General features: G+C 48.6%; 1 long non-coding RNA gene and 1 pseudogene across 1 annotated transcript; one reads left to right on the forward strand and one right to left on the reverse strand.

Annotated features, from left to right (window-relative positions):
- The first annotated feature begins 41 nt into the window (after window positions 1–41).
- On the forward strand, window positions 42–11,968 carry LOC115074475. The gene is made up of 2 exons (XR_003852251.1): window positions 42–152; window positions 11,675–11,968. It is a non-coding gene; the product is annotated as an uncharacterized LOC115074475 (long non-coding RNA).
- A 2,352-nt stretch (window positions 11,969–14,320) lies between these two features.
- On the reverse strand, window positions 14,321–20,700 carry LOC115074463 (annotated as a pseudogene).
- Between the last annotated feature and the right edge of the window lie 1,971 nt (window positions 20,701–22,671).

The following is a 22,671-nucleotide window of genomic DNA, read 5'->3' on the forward strand; positions in this document are numbered from 1 at the left end:
GTGCGGTGAGGAGAAATTCTGCTACAATGTGTTACTTTTTGTTCCCAAGGAACTTAATTGTTAACCTGGGACTCTTGCGGTGGGAGTTTGGGTCGCCAGAACCTGACTGACATTGACCTGATGGCACCTCAGCCTGTAGCATAGAAAGACTGGTAAGATACCTACATGAAACTAACTAATAGCAGATTTAAACCAAATTTAAGAAAATACTTTTTCCAGTACGTACCCAGATCAGTGTAGACTCCTGGGTTTTGTACCCCCACCAGCAGATGGAGACAGACACAATTTTACTGACACTGCTATATAACCAAGTGTGCCTCCTGCAGGCCCTCAGTATTTTTCTGTCTCCAGCAGATGGTGGATGGCGCAAAACCTGCAGCCCGAGGAACAAAAAAAAAAAAGGAAAATTTGTTCTTTGAGGTTTCTCCCAGAGAGTTGTGAGGGCTTGGTGGGACTCTCCCTGGTTGAGGTGGATGAGCAAAGGATTGGTGATGCTTTTTTAGCTCTGTCCGGGAATCTGTGGGGCATGTGTTGGGCCTGTCTTCAGGGTCTGCTCATCGGAGGGATACTACAAGGGTCCCCGGGGAAAGCTCCTTGGGCTGATCCGCTGCAGGTCTCAGAGGAGGTTCTTTAGACTTAGTGAGATGATCCCAAGGTGGTACTTACCTGTAGGTACCCAAATCAGTTTAGACTCCTGGGTTTTGCCTCCCCTCCAGCACATGGAGACAGAGCGAGTCTCACTGACACTGTACATAACCAGTGTGCCACCTGCAGTCCCTCAGTATTTCTCTGTCCAGCAGTTCCCTGTAGGTACCCGGATCAGTCCAGACTCCTGGGTTTATGTATCCCTGCCAGCAGATGGAGACAGCGAGAGTCTCACTGACGCTGTACATAACCCAGTGAGCCACCTGCAGTCCCTCAGTATTTCTCTGTCTCCAGCAGTTCCCTGTATGTACCCAGATCAGTCCAGACTCCTGGGTTCTGCATCCCTGCCAGCAGATGGAGACAGAGAGAGTCTCACTGACACTGTACATAACCCAGTGAGCCACCTGCAATCCCTCAGTATTTCTGTCTCCAGCAGGGTGGAGGTGCAAAACCTGCAGTCTGAGGTTACTTAACTTTTTTTTTTTGTTTAAGAAGATTAGTACTATTGGAGATTGCCTTCCAGGGGTTGCTAGGTCCTGGTGCCCCCCAGGTCTTTGAGTCGGATGAGCAGGGGTTTGGGGACCCTTTACTGCTTGGTCCATCACCAGTAGGGGCAGAAAGCTGGTGGTCTCAGTTCCCTCACCCTCCGGAGGGCGGGCAAACATGTCACAGGGAAGTGGCCTTTACTTTTCCTTGATTGAGTTTTCAGTCTAATTAAAGTTAAAAAAAGAAAAGAAAAAGAGAGAAGCAGCTAAAGTGAATCATCTCATTTTTGAGGTTTCAGCCCTGGCCATAAGGGCAGGGGTGTGCAGCAGTTTGGTGCAGAGGGCATGTCTGCGTTGAGTCCAGCTGTTGCAGGATTCTCAAGCTTTGGTGCGAGCAGCGGTGGCTTATGCAGCGGATGCCTTCTATGACCTGATCAGGACTTTTTCCGAATTATGTTGGCCGTGTCTGCTAGATGCTTTCCATGGCTACAGAATTGGTCAGTGGATGTATGGTCCAAGTTGCAACTGGGAGCTCTTCCTTTCAAGAGGAAGTTGCTGTTTAATAAGACTTGGACCAGATAATGAAGCACCTGGTGGAGTGCAAGGTGCACAAATTGCCGTAGGATGAGCCTAAGGGCAGGAAGTTGGTGCTTGCTTGGGCTAGGTTTCAGGACAATCGGCGGTTTCATCCATCCAAGAGTTCTGGAGGCCCGCAGTGGCAAGCCCTGGCCAGGTCCTCATCCTGGAATCAGTCTTTTCGTAGGGGTAGGAAGCCTAGGACAACTCTGGGGCTGGCATGGGGGGGGGGGGGGGGGGCTAAGTCCTCACAATGAAGCGAGGCCGGCCCACTCTTCGGTTGCAGCTGTCAGAAGCCAGTTAGCACTTTTTTGGGGGATTGGGCCAAGATTACCACGGACCAGTGGGTCCTTGAGGTGGTAAGAGATGGCTACACTTTAGATTTTGCTCGTCCCATCAGGGACACTTTTGTCACATCTCCTTGTGGTCCTCTTGTAAAGCAAGTAGCAGTTCGAGGAACAGTGGACCATCTGAAGGAACTGGGGGCCATAGTGCCAGTTCCACCTCAGGAGCAGAGAACAGGGAGGTATTTCATGGTGCCAAAGCAGGAAGGGTACCCATTCTCGATTTAAAGAAGGTAAATGTGGCCCTCAGAATTGCACATTTTCACATGGAAATCCTAAGGTCTGTCATCGGCGGGCATAAGGAAGAGTATTTGGCATCTCTAGATTTGACATAGCCATCAAGCAAGAGCACCAAAGGTTCCTAAGGTTCATGATACTTGGGGAACATCTTCAGTTGTCAGCAGTCGGTGTAGAAGGTGCTGAAGTGCCTACAGTCAATTACCCCAAGAGAAATCTTGTTCCCTCTCAGTCCCTGGAGTATTTGGGGGCGAGGGTTCCTCACGGAGGACAGGATTTGTGAAGCTGCAGGGGCAGGTTGGTCACCTGTTGCCCAGGGCATGGGACTGTTTACGGGTCCTGGGTTTCATGGCTTCGACCCTGGAATTAGGTTCTTGGGCATTCGCAGATATGCAGCCTCTTCAGAGAGCTTTTCTCTCTCGGTGGAACCCGTTGTCAGGAGAGTTTCATCTCCCTGTGCTGCTCGAGGGGGAAGGAAGGGACAGTCTTCCCTGGTTGCTGATTCAGTCCAATCTGGAGCGAAGTGTGGAGGTGGTCAAGACAGATGCCAGCCTTTCAGGCTGGGGTGCTGTGTCAGGGTCGAGCAGCTCAGAGCCAGTGGTTGAAGAAAGAGGCTTCTTGGTCTATCAATCGATTAGAGACAAGGCGGTGTGCTTCGCTTTACTTGCCTTTCTGCCGCGGTTACGCGGTTGTCCGGTGCGTGTTCTATCAGACAATGTCACTACGGTAGCTTATATCATCATCAGACAGGGTGGCACCAGGAGGTACAGAAACTGATCTTTTCGGCGGAGCAGCGTCTCACATTGCTGGGTGGATAATGTGTAAGGTGGACTTCGAGTCAAAAGGAGTTGGACCCTGGAGAGTGGGAGCTGTCAGAGGTGGTGATGTCTCTCAATCACAAGAAGTGGGGCTTGCCTCACATGGATCTGAGGATGACCAGAAAGAACGCAAAGGCCTGAGGTTCTTCAGCCGAAGAAGGGAGCATGGGCGCTGACGCTCTGGCTCTTCCATGGCCTCGCATTGTGTCGTGTTGTATGTCTTTCCCCCGTGGCTTCTGGTGAGAAAGCTGATAGTGGATAGAGATGCACCCGAGAGATGTTATTCAGGTGCCTGCACAGCGGCCACGCCATCCTTGGTTTGCGGATCTCGTCAACAGGGCCATAGACGGGCCCCGGAGCTTCAGCCATCTGGAAAATCTTCTCCACCAGGGCCCCATATTTTTGGATCAGGCAGTTCACTTTTTCTCGTAGCCTGGCTTTTGAGATGAAACAACTAAAGCAGAGAAGTTATCCCGACTCTCTTATCACCACCTTGCTGCAGGCCAGGAGGATTCCACATCTTTTGTCTTATTGCGAGTCTGGAAGGTTTTCAAGACCTGGTGTCTCAATAGGGATGTGCAGGTGCTGCAAACTACAGTGTCGCGTATTTTGACTTTTCTTAAGGAAGGGCTGGTCAAAGGTCTGGCCTATAATTCTCTGAGGGTCCCTATGAGGAAAGACTAAAGAGGTTAGGACTTTTCAGCTTGGAGAGGAGACGGCTGAGGGGGGATATGATAGAGGTGTTTAAAATCATGAGAGGTCTAGAACGGGTAGATGTGAATCGGTTATTTACTCTTTCGGATAGTAGAAAGACTAGGGGGCACTCCATGAAGTTAGCATGGGGCACATTTAAAACTAATCGGAGAAAGTTCTTTTTTACTCAACGCACAATTAAACTCTGGAATTTGTTGCCAGAGAATGTGGTTCGTGCAGTTAGTGTAGCTGTGTTTAAAAAAGGATTGGCTAAGTTCTTGGAGGAGAAGTCCATTACCTGCTATTAAGTTCACTTAGAGAATAGCCACTGCCATTAGCAATGGTAACATGGAATAGGCTTAGTTTTTGGGTACTTGCCAGGTTCTTATGGCCTGGATTGGCCACTGTTGGAAACAGGATGCTGGCTTGATGGACCCTTGGTCTGACCCAGTATGGCATTTTCTTATGTTCTTATGATAGCAGCTCTGGGCTGTTTTCGTCGCAAGGTGCGGGGTTGTTCCCTGTCTACATCTGGATGTTATAGGTTTTCTTCACGGAGCAAAGAATTTGTGGCTGCCAGCGTGGAAGGCATGTCCCGTCTTGGAATCTCAATCTGGTGCTTACAGCTTTACATGCGGCTCCGTTTGAGCCTCTAAGGAGAGCAACGCTGAAGGATTTGACACTTAAAGGTGGTTTTTCTGGTAGACATTTGTTTGGCAAGGAGAATGTTGGCGCGTCAGGCTTCGTCCTGCCAGGATCCCTTTCTGCAGATTTCAGAGACAGGAGTATCTTTGCACACGTGCCCTCCTTCCTGCCGAAGGTGATGTCAGGGATCCATGTTAATCAGACAGTGGAGTTTCCGGCTTCTCTTGCTAAGGAGCAGAGGCTTTTGGGTGTCCGGTGGGTGTTAAGATATCTGAAAGTCACTAATGATTTTTGTACAACGGATCAGCTTTTCATCCTCTGGAATGGTCTGAGGAAGGGACGTCAAGCTTCCAAAGCTTCCTTTGTGCATTGGCTCAATCAGTTCGGCCTATCTCTCTGGGTCGTCTGGTTCTGGAAGGTTTGAGTGCTCATTCGACACGCTCACAGGCAGCTTTTCGGGCTGAGGTGCAGCAGGTATCACCGCAGGAGATTTGCAGAGCAGCAGCTTGAAAGTCGCTGCCATTTTCCCAGACACTATCGTTTGGATGTCAGGACTCCGGCTGCAGGGTGTTTTTGGTGAGTGTTCTGTGAGCGAGACTCTCCAGCTCCCACCCTGAGTACGGAGCTCTGGTACATCCCAGGAGTCTGGCCTGATCTGGGTACGTATGGGAAAGGAAAACTGGTTCTTACCTGCTAATTTTCTTTCATGTAGTACCACGGATCAGTCCAGAGACCTGCCCAGTGGAAAGAAGGTGGGAGAGTCGTCCACTCGTTCTGTTGGTCCTGTATGTCATGCAGAGTTTTAGCCGTTCACTAAGCTGTTTCGTCCTACTTACATATGTCTGGAACAGAGTTATGTTTCCAATAGGTTACGGCATCACCATCCTCCTGTTCGTTGGGCTGTTAAGTTTGGTATACATTTTTTTTTCTCTTGGCTTGGGTACAGGTCAATACTGAGGGAGTGCAGGTGGCTCACTGGGTTATGTACAGTGTCAGTGAGACTCTCTGTCTCCATCTACTGGCAGGGAGGCAAAACCCAGGAGTCTGGACTGATCCGGGTACATACAGGGAATGAAAATTGGCAGGTAAGAACCAGTTTTCTACATAAGCTGTGGAATTTGTTGCCAGAGGATGTGGTCAAGGCTAGTTTGATAGCTGAGTTAATGAAGTTGTCCAATTTTATTTTTTTTTAAGTAATTAGTGAGGTAGTCCTGAATATCTCCATCTCTTACTTTCTGGGAATAATGGGGAATGGACTTTTCTGTTGGGATCTGCTGGGCTCAGTGGACCAGTGGTCTGATGCAGAGGAGAGGAATTCACTGCTGCTGAGACTAATCATAACCTAGTATGCAGCAGTGTTCCTCCTCTGCCCCGTCCCGTCTGACTGTTGTCTCTCCTGTGACTGATTAGGTCTACAAAGAAATAAAGATCTTTCCCTGCCTTTTTTTCGAACGACATCCGGATGAGCTGCCAGCGCGTAACCATCGACAGTGCCTAAGAGGGAACCGAGAGCCGAAACCTGTATTCGCAAAGAGTTGAAAGACAAACCTTTGGAGAGGCCATTCTGTAGGAAAGAGAGGACCTGGGATACTGGAGCCTTGCGCGCCGGCACTCCGGACTCAGCACACATATTCTCACTCCATACCAGAACATAAGCGAGAGAGGTAGAAGGCTTATGGGCCCGCAACAGAGTGGATATAACTTCTTCCTTATATCCCTTCTTCCTCAGTCTCCGCTGCTCAAAAGCCAGGCCAGCTAGACAAAAGCGATCCACCTGATCGAAAAATACTGAACCCCGACAAAGCAGCTTTGGGAGGTGACCGAGGCGAAGAGGACCGACCGTCGCAAGGTTCACCAGGTCCGCGTACCATGGCCTCCAAGGCCATTCCGGCGCTACGAGAATGACAGGCCCCTTGTGGAGTTCTGTTCTTCTGAGTACCTTTCCCACCAGAGGCCAAGGGGGGAACACGTAGAGGAGAAGGTCGTGAGGCCAGGGAAGAACCAGGGCATCCACCCCTTCTGTGGCTGAAGAATCTGGGAGCCTTTGCATTGCTCAGAGTAGCCATCAGGTCTAAGTGGGGGACCCCCCACCTGTGAACAATCAGATCAGGCGCCCCGGACAACTCCCACTCTCCGGGCTCTAGCCATTGACGACTGAGGAAGTCTGCTTGAACATTCTCCTTCCCCGCAATGTGGGAGGCTGCCAGCTGATCCAGGTGACGCTCTGCCCAGGCGAGCAGCTTGCTGGCTTCCAGGGCCACCGGACGACTTCTGGTGCCCCCCTGTCGATTGATATAGGCTACTGTGGTGGTGTTGTCAGAGAGAACTTGAACCGCCTTGCAATGGATCAGGGGCAAAAAGGCCTTGAGTGCCAGACGGACCGCTCAGGCCTCCAGGCGATTGATGTGCCAGTGGGATTGAACTGGGGACCAGTGTCCCTGTGTAGACTGAGTCTGACACACCGCTCCCCAGCCGGAGAGGCTGGCATCCATTGTTACAGTAATCCACTGAGGTGTTTTCAGAGGTATCCCCTTCAATAGGTGAGTGAGGGAGAGCCACCACTGCATGTCGGCGATGGTAACAGGGGCATTTGGAACTCCTCCGAGACAGTCTTCCAGCGGGACAGCAAAGCTTTCTGTAAAGGACGCATATGCGCAAACGCCCAAGGAACCAAATCTAAGTTGAAGCCATAGAACCCTGAACCTGGAGGTAATCCCAGGCCGTGGGGACCGAGAGAGATAACAGATGTTGCACTTGATCCTTGAGCTTGAGCGCACGAGTCTCTGGTAACAAGACTTTGCCCACGCAGGTGTCTAAGCGTGCTCCTAAGAATTCGAGGACCTGAGAGGGCTTGAGGTTGCTTTTGGAAAAATTGACTATCCACCCGAGCGAGGTGAGGACCGACAAGACCCGGTTGACCGCTATCACGAGCAGTCCTTTGACTTGGCCCAAATGAGCCAGTCGCCCAGGTACGGGTGGACTAGGACTCCCTCACCAGAGGAAGGCTGCAGCTACCACCATGACCTTGGTAAATGTGCGGGGAGCGATGGCAAGCCGAACGGGAGCACCCAAAACGGATAGTGTCGACCCAGAATGTTGAAACGAAGAAACCTCTGGTGTTCCCGGTGGATCGGGATGTGAAGGTAGACCTCCATCAGATCAAGAGAAGCGAGGAATTTGCCTGTGTGAACCACCGCTATAACCGCCCTCAGGGTCTCCATGCAAAGTGGGGACCTTGAGCGCTCTGTTGACTCTCTTGAGATTCAGAATTGGACGAAAGGAGCCGTCCTTTTTGGGGACGACGAAGTAGATGGAATACTGGCCGGACCCCTACTCCTGTGGAGGGACCGGGACTATGGCTCCGAGTGCTTGGAGCCTGTCGAGTCTTTCAGACCGCTGGCCGCTTCTGCATTCCGCAGGGAGAAATTAAGTAGAGGTCCGGGAGATCTCGGGCAAATTCTAATGCATAACTCGTTCGATCACCTCAAGGTGATCCGAAGTAATTTTGACCCATTCCTCAAGAAATAGGGACAGCCGACCACCTAAGTCTGGAACGGCGGAATGGGCCAGCCGTATCTCATTGCGGACTTGGCGGCGGGGCCCTGGTGGGTACCTTCTCAGAAGGGTCATCTGCCCCGAAAGGATTGAGACCATGCTTGAGATCTAGTGGAGGTATTTCGTTTGAAAGGCTCTTGCAGCTTATAGTACCTGCGCTGCCCCCTAAAGCAAAAGCGCGACGGAAAAAAACGACCTGGACTGTTCGGGGCGGTCCTCAGGCAGCTTATGAACCTTGTTGTCACCTAAGAATTTGATAAGCTGTTCCAGGTCCTCTCCAAAAAGCAACTTACCCTTGAAGGGGAGAGTGCCCAACTGATTTAGAAGAGGAGTCTGCCCAGTTCCTCAGTCAGAGGAGACATCTGGCTGACACCGCTGAAACCATGGCTCTGGTCTGCACCCGGAGGAGTCGTAGAGGGCATCAGCCCAATAAGCTACTGCAGCTTCCAGCCGTTCCGCCTCTGCAGACGGGAGGTCCTGGGTGCTGAGCAATTGTTGTACCCACCTGAGGCTTGCCTGCTGCATGAGACTGCTACAGACTGTGTCCTAACTCAGTGCCAGTACTTCAAAGATCCTTTTAAGATGGAGCTCCAGCTTGCGGTCCTGAAGATCCTTTAATGCCGTTGCTTCCACCACCGGGATGGTTGTGCGTTTGGTGACCGCGGACACCGACTCTGGGGACCTTAGGCATTTCCAGGGATTGATCAGGCAGAGGATACAGTTTATCCATTGCTCTACCCACCCGGAGACCAGACTCGGGGGATTCCCATTCACGGAGCAGAAGTTGCATGAGCATAGGATGGAACGGGAAAGTACGAGGCAGAGCCAACAGCCTGCTAGGACCGGGTCCATGGTACGCGAAATGGAGGCACTGACGGTTCTTCCGAGAGGGACATCAATCCCAAGTTCCTCTAGAACAAAAGGAATAAGCGGGTCAAGCTCTTCTTGCTTACACAATCTCAGACCGCGGGTCATCTCCCTCGAGGGGCGGATTTGCTAATAACAAATTTATTTATTTATTTATTTAACGTTTCTTTTATACCGATGACCGTTCGCACATCGCATCGGTTTACAGTGAACACAAACCATTGGGCAGAGCCCTTACATAAAACAGATAATATAGTGAACTAGGCAACGTATAAATAATGTTTGGGAGGAGCCCTTACATAAAACAAACATCCATGATTAGATGCCATGGGTATATGTTAAGTAATTGAACTATAACAATAACTATATACAAAATTAGTGCGCAGTACAAAATCGACAGGCAAAAGGCATTCATACCAGGATGTCAGCGTAACATAGTAGAGTAACATTCTAGGGGGGATTTATGTAATAGGGGGTGTAGTGGGAAGCCTGGAAGAGCCAGGTTTAATCTTCTTTTTGAAAGCGGGGGTATAGGTCTCAGTGCGAATATCATGGGGCAGAGAGTTCCATATCGTGGGGCCGGCAAGGGAGAAGGCTCTGTTAATGGTGGAAGAGAGCTTAAAAGATTTGATAGATTGGGCTTGGAGTGTTCCTTGGAGTGCTGGGCGGGTAGGTCTCTTGGAGGTACAGGGTAAGAGGTGGGGGTTAAGCCAGTTGAGGTTGGAATTTAATAGACTCTTGTGTATGATCGAGAGAGTTTTATAAAGAATTCGTGACTGTATGGGGAGTCAGTGTAGTTCCATGAGTGTGGGGGTGATGTGATCTCTTTTCTTTGTGTTTGACAGAATCCGAGCGGCAGCATTTTGTAGGAGTTGGAGTGGTCAGGTGTGTATTGCAGGAATGCCAAGCAATAGCGCATTACAATAGTCAACCTTCGATAAAATAATAGCTTGAAGGACTGTACGGAAATCATTGAAATGTAGCAAGGGTCTGAGCTTCTTTATTGTTTGAAGTTTAAAGTAGCAATCCTTTATGATGGATTTGATGAATGGTTTGAAAGAGAGGTGATTATCAATAATAACTCCTAGGTTGCGAGTGTGTGATGGGAAATTGGTAGCAGAGTAGGCAGGGGGGATGTCTGGAGCGGTTGCTTATTCGATATGACTAAAGCTCAGTTTTGTTGGTGTTAAGAGCTAAGTTCATGTCCTTTAGGAGCTGATTGATAGAGGAAAGACAGGATTCCCAGCTGTGTAGAGCAGTTTGGATGGTGTCCGAGAAGGGGAAATGATTTGTACATCATCAGCATAAATAAAATGCTTGATGTGTAGATTAGAGAGGAGTGTAGTGAGGGGAAGCATGTATATGTTAAACAAGGTAGATGAGTGAGGAACCTTGGGGGGAGACTGATGGGATCAGATTCATTGTTGTCGATAGTGACAGTGAAAGTACGATTTTGGAGATATGATTGAATCCAATCAAAGGCCTTGCCAGTGATCCCAATTTCTGAGTATGTCCAGGTCCTGATCAGGATCTGGCAGAGGAGATGGCTGAAGAGGGTCAGGCGGATCCAGCCCACCCAGCACAGTCCTGATCCTAGTGGCTCCCTGAGGGTCTGGGTGGCAGAGCCCTGCCCGATGGCCAATCAAGGGATCTTAGCCGGAGGGGGGATCCTCCTGTTCTTCCAAGCTTGCCAAAAAGACCTGTGCATTAATAGCACAGACTCCGTGGAAAAACAGTGCTGTGCTTTGCCGGGCAGGACACTGTGGGAGGGGTCCTTTAGCACAAGATTCTGTCTTTTTTTTTTTTTTTTTAACAGCAGAGGAATTAAATCATCTCTGCAACGGGTCCTGAGGCATGAGACATCTCTGGGGACAAGAAGGGAGAGTGACTGGACCACCAGTTTCACCCCTAGGCAGGCAAAAAAAATTCAGAGGTCACCGGGAATATGGGTCCTAGGCTGAATGCTCAAGGGCAAATCTCCCCTAGCCCTATGAGCTAGGAGACAGGACTGTCTCCTGTGAAATCCCACACTATGTTCTCATTATATTCTTCTTTTTTTATTATAATTAATACTTGCTTGATCCTGGGCAAAAAGAAACCTGAGAGGAAAAACTTCTGAACCAGGAATGAAAGGAAAATTAGCTAAGAAGAGGGAACCACAGGTTTGTCCGTCTGCATCGCTGCAGACAGAGAAATACTGAGGAGTGCAGGGTGAGCACTGTCCTCATAGGATACCCTTTTCAGTTTCTCTGTCTCCATCTGCTGGACAGGAGGCTCAACCCACTGTCTGGACTGATCTGGGTAGTACAGGGAACTTTCCCTGCCTTTTTAAATTAGTAATTTCAAGACTAAGTGTTTCTGATTTAATTGGATATCTGTAAGAGAGAACTCCACTACTCTAACAGCGGTGGGACAGATTGGATGTCCTAGAACGATGAAAGGGAGGATGGGACCTGCACTAATTGAGAGAGCAGTTTTAGGATTATCAGTGTTGAATGTTAACACTCTGGGCCTTGGATCCTAATCAAATAAGGTTTAGGATTATGTGGCATTTCATAATTGAGGGTTTTTTTTAGATGTATCTGTTCTGCTTTTTGGCTCTTCAAGCGGATTACACCCAGGCACTGTAGGTATTTCCCTGTCCCCAGCGGGTTTACAGTCTGAGTTTGTACCTAAATTGCATTCCCTTTGCACACTCAAATACTGCTGGGTTGCACTTGTAATGCTGAGAGGATCCTTTCTCACGGAGGGGTGCTGCTGGAGAGCTAGAACAGCATGGGTGCTAACCTTTTCTGCTTTGTGTCTGCAGGTTGTTGGAAACAGAGGTGCTCCATGTGCTGTGGTGAAAGAAGATGTCGGCTGTAATTGTTCATAACCCTGTCTGGAGGGATCTTAAATCCTGATCATGCCTTTAATCCCTAGTTGTATGGACACATAGATTATCATGAGTTTTGCCTTTTTGTGTGTGTGTGTGTGTGTATCTTAGTGTTTTGCTGCTGTATTTTCTGAAACAGCACTTATGGTCACTGGTGATTGCACATATAGCAGATTACATATGAATTACCATCTGCCATGTTCTGGAAAATAAAGGGTGAAATGTTTATATGTAATTCTAGAAGAGTATATAAAACAGGCCTGAGAACTTAGGTCATTTTATTCTTTTAATAGGAAACTTTAGCTTACAAAAACAAGGTGTAAAAAGAGTAAAGATTTACAAAAAAATCAAAAAAACATGATTCATAATTCACACCCAAAAGAGAAGAGCACAGGTTCCCATGCCCTATTGCATGAGAACTTGTCAGCTGTTCCTTCAAAAGGGCCTAGGCCTACTCTAAAGAGCCACGAGTGGATGGGAGCAGTACAGTGGGGACCTCTCCTGCTGGGTGAGGAAGGAAAAGCTGCTCTTCATCACAGGTTTGTGCTTTGGGCATTGCCAGGAGCAGAGGTTGAGGGTGGGAGATGCAGAATCCTAGGCAATATTCTTCAGCACTCAGCTTTCCCTGCCCCTCTGTGTGTGGGTGGGTGGGATGAGGAAAAACAAGGAAAGTGAAGCTCTTGGGCATTAGCGTGGACCTGTTTATTGTACACCAAAGAACATGGGTCTAGTGAAAGGCATCTGAGAATTGGGGGGGGGCTCTGCTGGCCTGGCCGACCTCCCTGCTACAGTGCTGTGGCAGCTTTAAGCTTCAGGCACAAGTCGTAGTCAGTTTGCTTGCATCTTTTCTCAAGCTTTTGATATCCTAGAGCGAGTGGATGGGAAACATTGCAGATAAGCTTAATCTTTAGAAGACAATTTTTCTTTTTTCCCTACCTGTACTTGTAGTCATTTAAATCCTTGGGCTGCTTCACAATTACACCAGTAACCTGAGCTGTTGGCTTTCTACCAGACTTATGTATACCAAGCAGTATACAGAGTTTTTGTTTACTGCAAGACAGCAGCAGCAACATCTCACTGCCTGTTTCATAAGAGGGCCGGGCCTCAGGTCAGCTCTAACGTTTGTCATATCACTTTCCTATGGTCACAGCTCGCTATTGCCCCCAGATTTACCAAATAAAGTTGCATACTGGGAGCTGAAGAGCTAATCCCAGAGCTGGTAGGAGAATCCTTTCTGCAGAATGAGAACTACCTGTGCCGGGGCTCGGCCTACGTGCCCAGGATGGGTGCACACATCGCTACAGTCTGCCACTCGGACTAACTGGGCAGCTCTCAGCACCAGTTTCCTCTGAGCTAGTGAAGAGGAGAGAAAGACAGCAGCCTTACCGCTGCGCTTCAGAGAAGGGCCTGCATGGCTACTACTAAGCAAATCATTAGCTTTTGGACAAAGTAGTTTCGAGTTAAGTACAAATGGGGGGGGGGTGTTTTGTTTGTTTGTTTTTTTTTTAAGATGCTTTTGGCTAAAATCCACCCAAGCACTGCCTTCACGAGCAGCTCCAAAAAATATAAAAAACCATGGATGTGAAAGGACTTGTAAACCCATTCAGAGGTTTGCCAGTTGAATGGGGACAAGGTAAAGCAGCCTGCATTGCGGTTCCTTAAGAGATCTGTCACCCCCCAGGAACATAAATCAGCTGCAAGGCACCAAATTGAGTTCTGAAAGCTTTAGCCATAGGTGAAGTAAATCTCCTGTCCCGAGCATGACAGACTTTCTGCTGTCACAAAACAAAAAGAGAGGGTTCAGGACTGGAGCGGAAGCTTGTGCATCGCTTTCACAATTAACCCCTGCCAAGCCGGTACTAGCGCAATCTTAGCATTTCTGCAAAAGCAGCCTCCCATGTACCTGAAGTACAGGCCCCAGGCCTGGGGGACACTGAGGCTTGTCAGCTGCAGCCAGTGAGGGGATGGCCAGAGTGCGGTAAGGCCCAGACCATGGCACAGGGTCCCTGTTGCATGTTCTTGTTTGTAAGTTAATCACTTAACTGAAAAGAAACACCGTGCCAGCATAGGCCCTAAGTGTCATTTGGGACTGGTATGGCTACATAAGGCATAAGGGGGATGGGGGTAGACCCCCCGCTACCCTTCTAGCATCTCCAGAGTGGGTCTAAGGTCAGTCCTGAACACTGCCTCCATTTCATTATAAATAAAGACAGAAAGGAGAAGAGCTCCTGGGGCCATGATAAGGAAGCTTTCAGTGCTAACTAAAGAAAGAAAGGGGCCAGTGTCAGAAACGGAGTTTAAAGTTTAGGAGCGGCAAGACAAACTTTATTATACAAGGGGGGAGGACTGCCTTCCATGTCCTCCTGCCCCGTACTCAATGCAAGTCCCAGCTGAATTCAAAGCTTACTGCAGCCCGCGCCGGCAGAAGATTGAAAGCGCAGCTTCCGACAGGAAATATTAATGCTGCTGCTCTGCTGCTCTTCAGCCTCTCCTGCCAGAGATTCAGGACCTGACCTCTGCAGTGGGGTCTTTCCTATAGCATTTGCTTCCCACCCAAGAAACACAAGGTTCCTTTCACGCTAGCCACGCGGCTACGGGAAACTGCGAGGGGGGGCTCCTGGCAAGGTAGGTTGTACAAAAAATAGAGCTCTGTTTAAAATAAGGTCCACCAGGAGCTGGGGCTCACAGTGGGTTGAGGCAGCAATGGCCACGCTCATCAGTAGTGTCAGATATGAAACAGACTCCAACTGAGTACATCTGGAGGCTACGGGCAAAAGAGAATCTGTTTCATGTCTGACAGAAGGAGCCACTGATGATAAAATTATATTGCAACGACGATGCATTTCCTGTGCGTGGACATCGGTTTACCACCACACTGCTAGTGTAGCCTGACTTTTCAAACGTGCTCACTCCCATTACTTTTAGCCTGGAGGGCCCAAAGGCATGAAAGAGGTTCTGCTGGGTCCAAGGAGGGTCAGAAAACAAAAAAGTAAAAGCAGGAGCTTTGGCGCAGCCCTGTTCTGCCCTCCCTCCACCAGCATTGCCTCCTGCCTGGCTGCTGTTTCTGAAGTAGGCCTTATTCATTTTCTGAAATTCAGGAGAAGCACTGCTCTCCTGAAGAAAATGGCACTGAAGCTGTCGCTGAGGGCATTCCCACACTTGTGCATATGACTGCAGTGTTCGAGGAAAGATGAAGGTGCCACCACACCTCCCCCCAGGGATGATACTGGCACAGGAGTCCTGGTCAGGGCAAGGTGGGAGCGCTGGTGTTGGACAGCACCTGAGTTGCGAGGGCTGCTTCGGAGATCCCTGCTTTGCCCAGCAGGCTTGTTCTTTGAGTATAGAAAAGAATGTAGGCCTGGGTTCGACACACTTCATCCACACTGCACATATTCAGCTTTGAGTCATTGCAATGAACCCAAAAACCTGCAAGAGGAGAAAAGCAGGATGATTAGACTGGGTCTGGAACCAAATGTGCACATATTAAGTAGGTATGCAGCAGCTTTTTCTTTGCTTCAGCCACTAGGATAGATGAGCAGCACTTTCTAAAGTCCCTCCACACCACCCAGCAGAGCCCTGCTACTTCTCTGTTCCATTTTGTCTCCGTGTTTAGAAGCTACAGGGCGTGCACTGGTAGCAGAGAATAGTGAAGCCCTCGCTGTAAGGCAAACGCTTGCATTGTTTCATGTATACCTCGTCCCAGGAGCATCTCCTGCTGGCACGGCCTCTGGCATCCAACAAACACTACTAGAATCGCTTCCTTATGGCTAAAGAATAGGTAGACAAGTACCTTCAGAGCCAGGCACAATGCAGTCTACAAAACAAAAAGGATTAACAGAAGGTTCCCATTTCCTTAAGAAAAAGCACCCACCTCCCTCTGTATTGTAGCAATATGCTGTGTAGTGTCCTGAGCCAAACCCTTTCCCATGATGCATCACCACACAGCCGAGAGGTCGTAGACATAGGTTTCATGGTCAGGAGAGGAGAGAGTGTCCCTGCAGCAGTATGGTTCCATGTTTAATACCTGGTCAAAGAAGACATGGACCCCGATCTTCTCACGATGATTACGTCCAGACCACCTGCAAGCAGACACACACAAAGACCCTCGTTCCATGAGCGCGGGGCATTCTCTACCTGTATGCTACTGCCTTCCAGAATATCCTGAGAAGGGAGAAACCCAGCCCCAGGGAAAGGGGCGCGGGGCGCAGTGTAAAACCAATGGCCTCACACCAGATCATCACAAAAGCTGGGAGACGGGTAGGGAAAACATTTCTTTTTAAAGAAGACAAAACTGGGTGAAATTTTGTGGATGGCTTCATGCTGTAGCAACTAGAGGCTGTTTATAGTGTGAGGCGACAAGTGCTCCACTGGGAAACATCAATCGGGTATTCATTAATCTACAGTAAAAGTGCAGCACTGTAACCAGCAGCTAAGCATGCAAGAGCAGCATGGAGCATGAGCCCCAGGTGCATCCTGCTCTCACCTGAATCGCTTAAGGTGAAGCCGAAGGACCTGAGGTAGTCTGTAGAGCATTAACTGCTTTTTAGCTTCACTCAGAACAAGAGGTTTTGGGGAGGACTTTCGCCGTCTGCCTGAGAAGGATTAGAGTAGAAGAAAAATGTAAATTTTAGTAACTAATAATTTAACAAATCCCAACACCTTTCTTAGGGCAAACTTCCTAACTCCGCCCACCTCCCACAACCCTCGTTTCAGAGCCAATATGTCTGTCTGCCCCCCAACAGGTTTGTGTGCGTTAGATCACAGGGACACACAAATCCTTGTACACTCTGATAAGCCTTTCATGCTAAAAAGTCAAACATCACTAATTCCTTTCAGCAAGCTTCGGCACTCACGCACTCCACATGTAGACATCTTTGAAGATGTTTGCAACCGAGGCCTTATCACAGTCCTTCACCAATATCAAGAGGCTTTAAAAAGAAACCCAAAGTGACAAGCCTAGGCTGACAGGATCTGATTCCTCAAGGTCACACAATATTGAGATAAGTACTTTCCACCTGCTATGACTATTTCACTTTATGTCTAAGAATGCCTTATTACTATTTTTCGGTTAAGACTCTTGCTGCCCCTGATGATCAAGCATTTTGCGAAACCCTGGCCGTGTTGGGCTGTTCTTTCAAAGGATACGTAAGAGTCTATTCTTTACATGCTCTGAGGATCGGGGACAGTTATATTTTATGAAAACAAAAGAAAATGAGATAGGAAGAAAGCTTTTTGCATCATAACAACAAATAAAAACATTTTTTTGAAGGTGAATGATTAAAAGGCCAGTTGGTGTCTGTTGAGATGCACAATGTCAGGCTTGCTGGTTTGTATTAAAACAATTGTTTGCTTCCCTTTATTACTAGAGTTGACATTTTTTGAGTAACTATTCTTGACTCTCCTTACTATTAAGGAGTATACATTTATCTCATTAAACATGCACACATCTCTGTTTAACGCATGTACTAGAAAGTGGCTGAAATGAATGTGAGAAATGCACATCCCTGCCGCTGGTTAGAATGGAAGTCGGGCCACAGCTCACTACAACTAAGGGGGATATTTAGTCTGCTTTTATGCTCATTTTGCTTTCCGTGTTGGATTTTATGTTTGTATTTCTTATGTACTCTGCCACAAGCTTTTTTGCAATAGGTGCGGATAACATTTTCTTGAAAATAAAATAAATACAACCAAGGTGCACTGTACACTTACTGTTGCACTGGTCGCAAGCATAGATTCTGCCTTCCAGAGCCTCCGTTTCTGTAAACTTTGTCAACATTTCTGTCAATGTGCATTCTGTAAGGCTGACAGGAAGGACCCCTTTCTCGATGCAGTGATAGCGTTCGGGGAACTCCAGGGAGAGATCCCAGAAAGGCTCAACTGTGTTTGATTTATAACTGCATGTTAGACAGGTCACCTGTTTAAAGGAAAAAAAGTACTTACAGGAATACAATTACAGGCACTCTTCACCTGCAACACATCCTCCACCCCAGCAATGCTATTTATCCAAATCTAAATATGCCCTGAAGAGACCACACTGGGCCAACTACAGCCGAAGGGCTTCTAGCAAGCTTCTCTAAGTACTGATCAGGCCTAACTGGGCTTAGCTTATGAGATCTATTATACTTCTGATGTGTGTCTCGCCAGGACTCAGGACGGCTCACAACAGTACATCAGCAAAAGAAAGAAGGAGCAGAGCAGTAGGAGAAAAGCAGAGGGTACCTGACTGAGCAGCTGCCCATGGAAGATGGTGTTCACCACCTTCAGGACCTGCTTGGTGAGTTTCCTCTGAGAGAAGGGGATGAGGATTCGGTGCGTGGTGCCTTCAGACTCCAGCTCTTGCTGTACTTTATCCAGTAGCTCACAGAGGAATTCCTGAGCATCCTGCTGGTCATAGCCCCGAAAGGCAGGAATCAGGCTCCACACTGAATGCAGCATGGCAAAAGGGGATACCAGGGCCCACTTCCCGGACCACATGACTCGGAAGAGGGTATGCAGTTCATGACAAAGAGAAATGTGCTTTGAACTCCGTTCCTTGGGCTGAACCAATTCCAAGCTCCGGTTTATAGAAGAGCCACCATTTAGGCCGGCTGGCACGTTCTGCCTCCAAGTTGAGTCCTAATTGATCCTGCTTTCCAGATCCATTAGCAGCAGAGCTGTTAGCCGGCTTGTTAGACATTCGAGGTCTCCCTTTGCCGATTTGGGCCAATAACTCTTCAGTCTCATTGGGGTCAAGTGTTAAAAAGCATTCCCTAAACTTCTGGAGGTGGCTGAGCACCTGAAGGATGGAGTTCATGTAACAGGTATTTCCGAGGTTGCGCAGACCGGTCACACCAGGGGTCACCATGGGCTTGTGCCGGATGGAGTAGAACTGGTTCAACCTGCTGGTTGCCACTCGTTTTGAGGTAGGGGGCACCTGTTGACATCTCCCTGAACTTTCTGGGGATCAGGCTTTCTCGGTGGACATGGGACAGTAGTCTGGGCACTCTTTCTTGGGGGTGTGCTGGCCAACTCCTCCAACAGACGCCGCTTCATTTCCTGTCTCCGCTGCCTGGCCTCCTCCTTCTTCTTCTCCATCTCCTCCCTTTGCTTTTGCTGCTCCAGTTTCAGCTGGCCTCGCGAGCTCTTGTCAAAACCAGGTTTTCAGTGCTTTGGCCAACAAGGACTGACGCCTGTGCCACAGAGCAGTGAGCATCTGAGGCTGTCCCTGAGGGTTCCTGGGACGGCTGCACATGTGCTCCCCTGAGACTTTGGATCGTAAGGTTCTCCCGCTTCGGGGCGAGAGCAGGTTTTCTGGTTCCTAATCACAGAAAGTGTACTCCTCAACAACTTCAGGTCCCCCTCAGGGTTATCATTCAACACATAGTCCCTCACACAGGTAACAAAACACATAGAGTTCAGAGACTTCCCATGGCTAGTGGATGTCTCGTCTCCTGAAAGTGTTTGAATGCATGTTCTTCAATGTACCGGCCACAGGCCACATGAGAGCATTTCAGACAAGCCCAGACAGATTCAGTGGTTTCACTTCCATGCAGTGCCACCTTTGGGGATTTAAGATGGAATGGTCCTGGGCAAGTCGTAGCCCTAGCCGCCCACATGTTTGCATCTATCCATGTCTTACAGGAGTCTCCACTGCTTCAACCTAATGAGGTAAGAGACATAAGGCAATAAAGACATTTACCCTCCTATCTCAAATATCCCCTATATTCAGCACAAGTAGCAACACTGCAAGCTCCCCCCCCCCCCACCACACACACATATACAGCTGATCTCACTAAGTCTCCATTCTGCATATGTGAGAGACGCACTAGGGGGAGGAAAATCCTTGCTCTCAGAAGTGAGTGTGCACCACCTTTTACCAACAGATAATGCTCAGCGAGTGAAGAGCCCTATAGCAACATTATCCTGCCAAAGGGATGAAAGAAACAGAATCTGCTGGCAGGTTCCATCCTGGTAAAATGCCAGAGACCCCAGCTGGCTTTCCCCTCATTTCTTTGTCACCATGGATCCCCTGTGCATATCTTAGGCTTTCTTGAATTCGGTTTCTGGTGTTGTCCTCCAGGCATCCAGCCTTCCTGTGAAGAAACCTCGGAGACTCATATGGTGACCTCTTACTCTAAGCACTCTTTCCTCTGAAAAGCTTTGTTTCTGACAGGTCGGGTAGGCTTCGTGCTGGGGGGGAGATTACCTGACGTCTCCAGGTCAGTCCCTCTTCTTGGCCGGGCACCTGGCGCTGCATCCACCCGCCCTTGTTGTTACTGTTTTTGTATGGGGCCTTATCGTTGTCGCAGCTCTTGTGATGGGGGGGTGGGGGGGGTGGCGGGCAGTCAGAGCCGATTGGAGGGGGTTATGTTGTGGTAACTGGTGGCGGACCTGACGGTCCCTAGCCAAACAACTGGGTGCAGTTGTGGCTGGTACGGCTCCTTGCTGGATGGTGGCGGGGGTCGGTTATTCGGCTCCTTGCTGGATGGTGGTGGGGAGTCGTGGGGACGTGGATAAAAGGGGGGCACTTCATGCAGGCTGGGACAGCCTGGGTTCACATGTTTTGCAGGCTGGGATAGACTGGGTTGCCCATCTTGCTGACTTGTGGTTGATGGGCGAAAATGGGGGCATTCAAGATATATATTTGCCTGCTCGGGCTCCGGGGTGTTTAATAAAGCTGCGGCCTGTTGACTCCCAAATCTGTGTTTGTGAATTATTGTGTGTAAAGGGGCGGGCTTGTGCTTCATTTATACCTTTGATGAGTTTGAAATGTCTATATTGTCTCCCTAGGGCTTCTGGTGTAGGCCCTAAGGAGGTTTGCCTCCATACTGTCTTTATCCTTTCAGAGGTACAGCCCCTAGAATTCCCAATAAAGTGTAGAGAGGCATTATCACACACAATACTCACGGAGTCCTGATTAAGCATTCTGCTCTGCAGACGTCAAGGATCAGAGCCTGCAGCAGCCCCATGACAGCCACTGGGAGGCTTGGCAATCCTGAAGCTGCAAACTTCCCTTTCAGACTGGCACATCAAAAGCAGCTCAGTTCCATGCTCTATAAGAGAAGAACACTGTGTGACATGAAAAACAAAGGCTCTCCAACTTCCAAGTGCAGAGAATTCCCCAAAAATGCATTCCCAGAGTTGAGACCCTCATCACTTCTTCTCTTCATGACATATATGGTTCAGGGTTTGCACATACCACCATCAAGCTCATAGTAAAGCAGGAATTTCTTTATCCACCAACCAGTGCAGTTTTAGGTAAACTCCCTTTTAACATCAAGCTTGCTCAGGGATATGTGCAAGAAACGTATATAAGGAGGATTTAGTTAAACCATGTACGTCAGAGTCTCCGCACACCTCAGGAGTGTACACAATCATAAAATAGCAGGGGTCAAAAAAAACTTGTGAATCTTCAGTGACCGTCTACACCAAGACGTTCCACATAGCTTGTATGGGGCAAATCCTTGCAGCGACCTACAGCCAACCCTATAAACTGCCATAGCACAGGGCAAGGGAAGGAGCTATCTGCAGGTGTCACCTCTTCACATTTATCCCAGGGCCCATGGTCTTTTAACCTGTACAGGAGCTGGCAGCCGCATTTCTATTCCCCGCTAACGGAGAAGCTATTCTGGCCATCTGCATAGACACTAATGGGGCAGACCCAACATGGATTTAGCAATCTGTTAGATTTGTTTGAAGGCATTGAACAGGTTGACAAGAGTGAAATCAGTGGATATAGTGTATCTGGATTTTCAGAAAGCGTTTAACAAAGTCCCTCATGCTGGACTCATCAGACAATTAAAAGGTCATGTGATAGAGGTAATGTTTTATTGTGGATTGGTAAGTGGCTAAGTGACAGGAAACAGACAGGAAGGAATGGTCATTTCTCTCATGCAGGAAGGTAAATAGTGGGTGTGCCTTAGGGGTCTTTACTGGGACTGGTGTTTAATTTATTTATAAATGATCTGAAGAGAGAGTGAAGACTGACACAATATCCACGGTCCAGTTCCTGTATCTTGTGCAGGTCTCTGCTGGTAGTGGGAGAAACCCAACCCGCAATGGGCAGCCACCTCCCCCTGTGCGCCCCGATGCCGAGGGATGCTAGCTCCTCCTTTTTTGTTTAAAATGTCGCTTCGCTTGCCCAGGGGAGGGTGTCCCTTTTCTGCGCACAAATATTGCATCAGCCCCCAAAGTAAGGAGCAGGAGAAGGCCAGGAATCTGACAGGGAATTCCTGCTGGGAAGTGCTTTGTGTGCATTTTTTACCTCTCGATGCATTAGCTCACATTCTAAAATCATCCCCTTGTACCCGAAGCAATGGAGGATAACATGACTTGCCCAAGGTCACAAGGAGTGGCAGTGGGATTTGAACTCTGACTTCCTGGCTCACAAGCCAGTACTAAAATCACTTGGATATTCCTGCACTTGACTGTTCCTCAAAAAAAACCAAACAAACCCCACACCTCTGTCCCTGTAAGGAACCCAGGACCTATAAACTTAATTCTACTCCAAGTCAGCAGTACTGGATCTGCTGATAGGCCACATCTGTCCATTCTCATTTGGCAACACCAGAGCTAGAGAAATGTGAAAACCAAAACAAAAACGTGTGGTCAAGCTCCTTCAAATCGTCTTTCCAAAGAGAATGTAAAAAGTCCCAGAGAAGGGACCTTTGGAGTGCTGAAAAGAATCTACTTATTCTAAAAGCAAAAGATCAGGAATGGGAAGCAGACTGGCAACGTGCCCAGAGAAGACAAAGGCTACAGCCGAAAGAAAGCAGCTGAGTAACTTCAGATCACATTACCTCTCCTTCCTTCCATCTGTAAGAGGTCTCAGTCTGCACGTTAAAGAGCTGCTCCCAGATTTAGCCATCTTGTGGTGCTATTGTAGATCCTGCTGCCTCCCCTCAAGATGAGCCATGACCGGTCAAAAAAATAAATCACTTCTAAAGATCTAA

This window comes from Rhinatrema bivittatum, chromosome 12 (assembly GCF_901001135.1).
Source record: "Rhinatrema bivittatum chromosome 12, aRhiBiv1.1, whole genome shotgun sequence".
NCBI classification, from domain to species: domain Eukaryota; kingdom Metazoa; phylum Chordata; class Amphibia; order Gymnophiona; family Rhinatrematidae; genus Rhinatrema; species Rhinatrema bivittatum.